Source organism: Kryptolebias marmoratus, linkage group LG22 (genome assembly GCF_001649575.2).
Source record: "Kryptolebias marmoratus isolate JLee-2015 linkage group LG22, ASM164957v2, whole genome shotgun sequence".
Classification (NCBI taxonomy): Eukaryota; Metazoa; Chordata; class Actinopteri; order Cyprinodontiformes; family Rivulidae; genus Kryptolebias; species Kryptolebias marmoratus.
The window spans coordinates 29,615,565-29,624,493 of record NC_051451.1 but is presented as its reverse complement, the minus strand read 5'-3'; the positions used below and the strand labels follow the sequence as shown (position 1 = coordinate 29,624,493).

General features: G+C 43.3%; 1 non-coding gene across 1 annotated transcript; it reads left to right on the top strand.

The window, feature by feature from the left end:
* Positions 1-381: 381 nt before the first annotated feature.
* trnai-uau lies at positions 382-474 on the top strand. The gene is given in 2 exon segments: positions 382-419; positions 439-474. It is a non-coding gene; the product is annotated as a tRNA-Ile (tRNA).
* The last annotated feature ends 8,455 nt before the right edge of the window (positions 475-8,929 follow it).

Below are 8,929 nucleotides of genomic sequence, written 5' to 3'. Positions count from 1 at the left end.
AGACAGACAGGGAGAGAGACAGAGATGGACAGGTGGACAGACAGACAGGGAGAGACACAGAGATGGACAGACAGAGAGACAGACAGAAGGACAGACAGAGAGACAGACAGAGAGACAGACAGAGAGACAGGTCGAAGACACATTTCCTTCTCTCGTCTTCCACTCTCTCATGTTTCCGGTCGGTCTGTCAGTTCGCGGAATTAAACCATATGACATCTTTTCCTGAAAATCTCGGGAGCTTCTTATCCTGAACTGTTTTTATTAGAAGTCAGTTTGTTGTCGACTCGGAACAAAAGAAGTTAAAGTCTTAAAGAGTGTTGGAGTTACAGCGCCTCCCGCAGTTCTGTGTTTATATAAGCATCCGGGCCAAGATGGCAGAGAGCTCCAGTGGCGCAATCGGTTAGCGCGCGGTACTTATAAGACAGTACAAGCAGAGCAATGCCGAGGTTGTGAGTTCGAGCCTCACCTGGAGCAGACTTTTAGACACACTCCTCGGCCTGCAAGTCCTTTTATTTATCCACATTATCTTATATACATGTAGATCTAAGAGCCTCACCTGGAGCAGACTTTCAGATGTTCACTGTAACAACACAAACCCTTCAGATCAGTGCACATAAAACATTACAGTCTGTAAAGTTTATTATACATTTATACTTCTAAATATATATTCAGAAGTATAAATAATTATAAGCATAATTATTAAGTATAATTAAGTCCATGGACTTCATTTAAATGAGACAAAAGCTAAATATCTACTATTCCCAAATATGAATCTCACTTTTGATGTAGCATTGTCTGTAATTTAATTGTTTAATCCCATAATTCTGAACATCATTTTTGATTGTTTTTAACAGTTTTAGCCTCAGTTGCAGCTGAGGCCTGTGGTGCTCCGTCCCTACAAATAACTGACTGAGAGGAGTTTTTATACCATAAACTGGATAAATCAAAGTTAAATTATTTCATTTTTTACCTGATTACTTCAAACTTTTAACTATTTTCTTCGGACATATTTTCCATAAACTATAAACATGTGGTCAAGCCCTTACTATACTCTAAAAATGATGTTGATGTACATTAATTTCTGTGAAATTGATTTAATAATGTGTTTATGTGAGAAGAGCTGATTGTGTTTACTTTTCAATTTCAAATTCAAGGATAATTTCTTGTTCTGACACTAGAGGTCGCTGTTGTCCACAGTTTGAAGGCTTTGTTTTACCCTCCAGCCTCCTGTGTGTGATTTGTTGAGTTGCACACAGTTTAAAACAAATACTTTATTTTTTTTAATTTTCACTTAAAAAATAAATAAAAATAATTTTATCCTTTTACTCATTCTGTAGGAGTGTGTTGGTGCTTTCACCCACCACCTGTCTATCTTTCAACACTTCAGCTAAAATCCATCAGATGTTGAAATATTTTTTCCTTCTGATGACAGAGTTTGGTGTGTTGGTGTTCAGCAGCTGTGAGTCCATTTGTTTCTCTGCCCGTAAAGAGGTGAGGACAGGTGGAGGTGGGCGGTGGGGGGTCCTGCAGAATTTTCCCAGGCTCAGCTAAAGGTGAGTATAAAGGTTCCTGTGTTCCCCGTCTCCCTACATCTCCGGCTCCATCTCTTTGAACTGCCACCACACCCTCAGAGAGCGATGAAGCCGGCTCCGACAGACCCACAGAAACAGCATCAACACACACTAACCTGGAGCCTAACCATTAACACCAGCTCCATTCACAAATCAGACCTAAACCCAAAAATAACATTTTACTGTATTAGGGCCAGGCTTTTATCCCTGAAAGACTACTGGTTCTGATAAGGTAGGTGTGAATACACACACCAGGTAAACCAGGTAAACACACCTGCTTTAGGATCCAGATCTGTTGAGCCAACAAGGAGCTGCCTGGTCTGAGTCGTGCTGGTTTGGCCTGGATGGGAGGTTGGGGTCATATTTTAACCTTATTAAAGCATCTCTAATCTTAAAGAAGCAGAGGGAAAGCCAGAAAGACTTTTGGTATTTTCTGCATTTCACCTTCTGTCTGAGCATTCTTAATAAATCTGTAATGAAGACTGATCAGTCCTCTGTGGCAGAACATGATGATGATTTAGGTGATGTAATTCATGTCTGTTCTTGTCCTGATCTGTGTGTCAGAATAAACATTATTGCTTACTGCAGAATCAGTAAAACATCCATCAGTCAGTCTGTACCCACTTCCTGTAGCTGGGCTCAGCTCTGAGAACTTCCTGTCCTGTTTCACTGTCCTGACCTGATGAGGAAGTGTCTTCAGGAACCTGCCAGGTCAGGTTGGACCTCAGACCTGGACTCTCTCCACATGTGTTTCCTGTTATTTTTCAGACCAGCTGAGCCAGCTCACACCATCAGAACAGAGGCCCTTCTTAAGGCTTTGTTTGGTCCCTGGGAAAAACTGAAATTTGACAGAAAAACAGGGAGAAATATTTATCATCATAATTTTTAATGTTATTTATTTACACATCTGAATTTTTATTTTTCACTGACTTGTGTTTTATTTGATCTTGATTAATAGGAAGACAGGACATGAAATCTGATCTTTCACAATAAAAATACATTGACATTTTTTCTTTCAGGGTTCAGTCAGGACTTTAACTGCAGCTCCTATCCTAGTCTGTTCAAGAGAGATACTTCACATGAGAGGTGGTGTCGGGTGATCGTAGCAGCAGGAACAGAAGCTAACAGCTCAGTTTGTGCAGTTGATAAACTAGGAAACATCATCTGCTGTCAACAAGAACTGCACTTCTTTACAGAACTGCTTTACCTGAATGCTCAGAGTCCAACCGGAGGGCTGCAGACGGCTGTACTGATGGGATAAACAGTTCATGATGCATGATGAGTAGCTTTGGTTGAGGAATTCAGCCAATCAGAAATGATTGCCTGAAGGCTGCCTAACATGCAGGTTTTGGATTGTGGGAGAAAACTGGAGAACACCCACACAAATATGAGAAGAACATACAAACTCCACACAGGAAGACCTCAGGTCCAACCCTGGGGCTTGAACCTAGGGTTGGACTAGTGCTGATATTCACACACAGTTCATCCAAAATAACTTGGAGTAATTCTCTCAGATGTTAATGATATGTACGCTGAGCTCTCCTTCCTGTTCTCTGACTGCAGACGTGTCCTCTTTGAAACCTGAGCAAGAGGACAATTATCATTCCACAGCTATTAGCAGCCAATCTTTGGCCATCATTAAATGTGTTGTCCACTCAAAGGTTCTGATTTCTCCTTAGATGAGTGGACAAAGAGGTCAGCGTCAGGAACCAGTATCCTCTGGTTTAATGAATGCTTACAGAACTAAGATATAACTAAGATATGCATATACATACTAATATGCAGAACAGAACTCCATGGACACCACTAGCTGAAGACAGAAGTCCACCGACACCACTAGGGGAGACATTAGTCTTGTCTACATCACTATTACAGCCTATTGGCTTTAAAACACAAGCATGACATATTTAGGGAATCTTATAATGATATAATCTGCTGTGGATGTTGAATTATAAAAAATAAAGCCTGGTTAGAGTTTGCTGAACTGGTATTGGGTTCAAACTGAGGTACTAAACTTAGGACAGTCCTTCACGTCTCAACAAGCAGTCCTTCACCTGGAGGGTACCGATGTTTTAGCTTCCCACCCTGAGAGCTGTCAGTCCTTTTAATGACTTGTCTGTGTGTGAAACCAGAGCTAGCCTCAGGCTGCTGGAAACAGGTCTTTACAGGTGAAACCTCTCAAGTTAAAAACAGGTTGGTTGGTTGCATCAACATTTGGTCTTGTTGCCACTTGTAGGTTTTTTTAAACAGCAGCAACCTTGAAACTTAATTTCTTTTAGCTCCAAACAGGACCGGCTTTAGAGGGGGCAGGATTGACAGGAAGCTGCATTGAAGTGTAACTCAGCTTCTCTACCAGAACCCAGAGGTGGGGCTTTGGTTAATTTAGCTGAGATATCCCCAGCATTTGAAGGCTTCTGATTTTTTGACTTTAAACAAAGCTCATCTACAGACATGTCACACTTCTGGCCAGGATTTCATTTCGGAATGATCCTTTCAGCTGGGTTGGATTAGTGGGACCAGCTAAATATATGTATTTAGGATAACAACACCAATTTCAACAACTGCTGAATTTATCTACGCTGTCTAAAAAAAAATCACACTTTTTCCTTTGCAATGCGGATTTGAAGCCATCATATCCCACCAGCTCTCCAAACCCTAAGGCCCAATCCTGGACCGAGCAGTTCATGTTCAAACAAAGTTTAAATCCTTGGTGGAGAAAGAGCTTAGTGAGCCCCACACCTCCAGCTCAGTGGTCCATGACACCAGACAGGGTCACCATTCAGCCTGCAAACAAACGAATGTACCACATTAAAGTTAGAGGACGAGAAATTACAGATAGAAAGAAACTCACACGAGTCACAACCCCACCGATCCCACCACCCACTCTCCAGATGCTCACACATCTGCACGAGAGAGAGACAGAGACATAGAGACAGACGGGGGGGGGGGACAGAGACAGACAAAGACAGTGAGACTGAGACAGAGGACCATGTGCTGCTGTCAGTTTGTTTTAATCTGTCAGGATTTTCTCTGCCTCCTTTTCCTACGTCTGTGTTAACAGACTGACTCCAGGAATGACAGGAATCTGAGACTAATCACTGTGTGTGTGTGTGTGTGTGTGTGTGTGTGTGAGAGAGAGAGAGAGAGAGAGAGAGAGAGAGAGAGAGATGATTCAAACTGCTGAGGAGCTCACTTTGCTCATTATCAGGATCTTGTTCCTATGAATGGAGCTGCCATGAATCCACCTTCTGTTCAGGCTGTCCTCTGCCTGTCCTCCAGTCCTCTGTCTGTTGTCCAGTCCTCTGTCCATCCCTCAGTCCCCTGTCCATCCTCCAGTCCTATTCATCCTCCAGTCCTCTGTCCATCCCTCAGTCCTCTGCCTGTTCTTCAGTCCTTTGTCTTTCCCTCAGCTCCCTGTACATGTCTCGGTACTCCATCCGTCCCTATATCTTCAGTCCATTCCTTTGTCTGTGCCTCTGTTCAAAATAAGTCCCAAACTGTCTTTGTGGTAGAAGGAATGTCAGGTAGGATATGCTTTAGAACCCTTCGGCTTTTCTGCAGAACATTTTTTAGTTCTAAGATTAAAAATGTTTTTGGACATTTTTCAGAATCTCTGTTGGACGTTTTACAACTAAGCTTTATTGAACACATTACAACTAATAAAATACTTTGTCACAAATACCTTTCTGACAATATTTAGTCATTTGAAGTATCTATAGCAACAAGGAAATCATCATCCATGCCATAAAGTCAGAATGTATGGCTTTGAATGAGGTCAGAGGTCAGAATGACTGAGTTTCTCTGTTTGGGGACTTTAAAGGTTTTAGTGAGTGTTGATGTGAGACTGTGAGTGTATGGTGATCATTGTCCAGTGTATCTAACCTGCATCAAGGACCTTCCTTTCCTTAGGCAGACCACACTTCCAGTAGCTCCTGACTGAAACTTAACAAACAATAAAATGCATCTTTGATTCACTCACTGTTGGTCATTTAAAGTGTTGAATTTAAATCCCCACCACCACTTCTCTTTCTCAAGCCAACAGTGAATTAGCATTCCTAAACTGCTTTATTTTTCATTTCAGTTAGTTCACCCTGCTACAACAGTGTGCCTCCTCCCCTCTTAGCTATCCATTGGTATGTGTCCCATCATTAATGTGCATCCTAAAATGCCCCCCTTCAGTGCTATCTCACTCTGTTGCACTAATCACCAGCGCTCATTAACAGAGCACCCCATCAGAGCCCTGCCATGAAGCATTGGGTCAGGAAGGGAAACAGATGCCTCTCTTTAGGCTCAGTTTGGTGAAATGGCTGCACAGACCGCTCAGTCTTTGTGCTGCCTTCGGCCGTACAGAAATCACAGAGACATGAGCTTTCAGAAATGAAGTGAAAACAGGCATGGAGTAGAACTCAGCTGGGTTGAGATGTGAAGGATGTCTCCCTTGTATTGTTTTCTAAACATGATGAATTACCTCAGTTTAGCAATTCTCTTTGTGATTAACTAACTTTTCAAACTAAATATAAAATGCTGTGCATCGTCACTGATCTTCCCTTTGTGATGAATCTGTTTGTTGTTTAATCCATCCACCGGGTGGTCATACAGTCCATATGTCATCACTTCATCACATTTTGAAGCCAAAGTTGGCTTACCTTTTTACATCAACTGTTTTGCCTCTGTTGCTACCTCGCTTCACAGCACAAAGAAGCAGCAGGGGTGGGATGGCTTCAAGCCCTTCACCGCCTCCGTCCGTGCAGAAATCCCACCAAGGCAGGCAGAAGATGTCTAAGGCCCGGCCTGAGGTGTCCTGTGAAGACGCCTAATCAAAGAATCACGTCAGCCAATACATACTCATATACATATAAGTACTTTTGTAAATAAATAGCTTGTGAATTCCCCCCCTTGTTCTGTTGCTGCTGTGACATCTGAATTTCCCCCATGTGGGATAAATTAAGTCTTGTGTTATTGTATTTTGTCTTATTAACTCAGTTTAGCAATTAGCTTTGCGGTTAACAAGTTTTTTTTAAACTAAATACAAAGTTGCAGTGCGTCATCATCAACTATTCCTCAGTAATGAACCTGTTTATTGTTGTTTAATTTTATGATTAGGTGTTCACACAGACCATATGTTATCACTTCACCATATTATTGAACAACAAAGTCAACTTACCTTGACACAAGTCGGTCGTTTTGGCTCTGTTACTACCTCCTTGCTTTACGGCATAAAAGAGCATCGGAGGGGGTTGGCTTTAACCCCTTCAATGCCTCGGTCGATTCAAAAACCACACTGAGGCGCCCAGAAGGCGTCAAAGTCCTACCTTAAAGTGTTTTGTGAAAGTGCCTATTGATTTGACTAATGTTCATGAATGAAGAGAAACGCAGAGGAGAAAGTGTAAAGTGATGAGATTATTATAGTTATTTGTTCTGATGGCTGTGAGCAGGAAGGACCTTCAGGAGGCCTCCTTCCTGCAGGAGCTGCTCAGGGACTTCAGGGTTGTACAGGGGGTGGAGGATGATGGACACCATGATGGATGTTAGCTTAGCCAGCATCCTTCTGTCCCCCACCCCCCGGAGGGACACCTGTGGACAGCCCAGGACAGAGTTGGCTCACCTAATCATCCTGTCTCTGTTCATGCTGTCCACTCCCTGACACAGAACACTGCAGAGGCCACCACAGTGACCTAAAGCCCTGAAGGCCCTCAGTCTCCTCAGCAGGTGCAGCCGACTCTGGCCCTTCCTGTACCGAGGGTTAGTGTTGTCAGTCCAGTCTGTTGTTGAGGTGAACATCCTGTACTTAAATGAGTCGACTGTCTCAGTGACTGAGTGTGTGGGGGAGAAGGTTCCTTTCTGCACTGACCTGCAGACACCACACTGCTCAGTTTGTGGAGGACATGAAGGAATTCCCAGGCCATCTGAGAGATATACTCCCTCCAGTAAGTCCTGGGTCGGCCCCAAGGCATCCTCACGGAAGGACATGCCTGAAAAATTTCCAGAGGTAGGTACCCTAACCAGATGTCCAAACGACTTCAGCTGGCTCCTCTCAATGTTCAGGAGTAGTTTTACTCTGAGCCTCTCTTGGATGGCCTTGCTCATCCCATCTCTAAGACTGAGCCCAGCCATCCTGCATAGGAAATTCATGTCGTCTGACTGTATTGACAACTTTGTTCTTTTGGGCACTACCCAAAATTTTATGACCATAGGTGAGGGTTGGAAAGTAGATCGACCAATAAATCAAGAACTTTGTTTTTCTGCTGTCAATCTCCTGTTTCTTCCTTCCCTTTCTTGTGAACAAGTCTCTGAGATACTTAAACTCCTCCACTTGAGGCAAAACCTCTTCCCTAACACCCAGAGTGGGTAGTCCACCTTTTATTGGATGACAACCATGGCCTCAGATTTGGAGCTGCTGATTCTCATCCCAACCGCTTCACAGCTGGCTGCGAACCTCTCTAGAAAGAGCTGGAGGTCACAGTTGGATGAAGCTAAGACGACCACATCATCTGCAAAAAGCAGAGTCAAGATCTTCTCACCGTCAAACTCAACACCCTCCACACCTTGGCTATGCCTAGATAGTCTGCCAATAAAAGTTATGAACAGAACCACTGACGAAAGGCAGCCCTGGTGGAGTCCAACCCTCACTGGAAACAGATCCAACTTTCTGCCCACTACGTAAACCAAACTTGCACTTCTTTGGTACAGTGAAAGAATGGCCCTGAGTAAAGGGCCATCAAACCCATACTCCCAAAGTTCTCTCCTCCGCCCCTGTACAGGATGCCCCTGGGTTCAAGGTCCTAAGCCTTCTCCAAATCCACAAAACACATGTGGATCGGATGAGGAAAGTCCCATGCTCCCTCTAGTACCCTAGAACAAAAACCACCTTCCTCTTCTTTAATCCGATTTAACTATTGACTGGACCCTCCTTTCCAGTAACCGGGAGTAGATCTTTCCAGAAGAAATGTGATCCCTCTACAGTTAGAACACCCTCTGGTCCCATCCACCAAACAAATGTAGAAGAGTAAAGACTGTTGAAGAAGGAAGGGTTTGTTTGTTAAATTGTTGGAAAGTTTAGGCAACTGAAAAGTTAGAGTTACATCATCATCAGACTCTAAAATTGAACATTTTGTGGTAAAATCTCAAGAATCCTCCAACTTAACCTGTGATTGTGTGAAAACTGTTAAAGATCTAAAACCGCAGTTCAGTCATTAAAGTCCAACTTTCTGTGACCCATTACTGAGCTGTAGAACTCCAAACAGGACCGGGTTTAGAGCTCCTAACAGGACCGGGTTTAGAGCTCCTAACAGGACCGGGTTTAGAGCTCCAAACAGGACCAGGTTTAGAGCTCCAACAGGACCGGGTTTAGAGCTCCA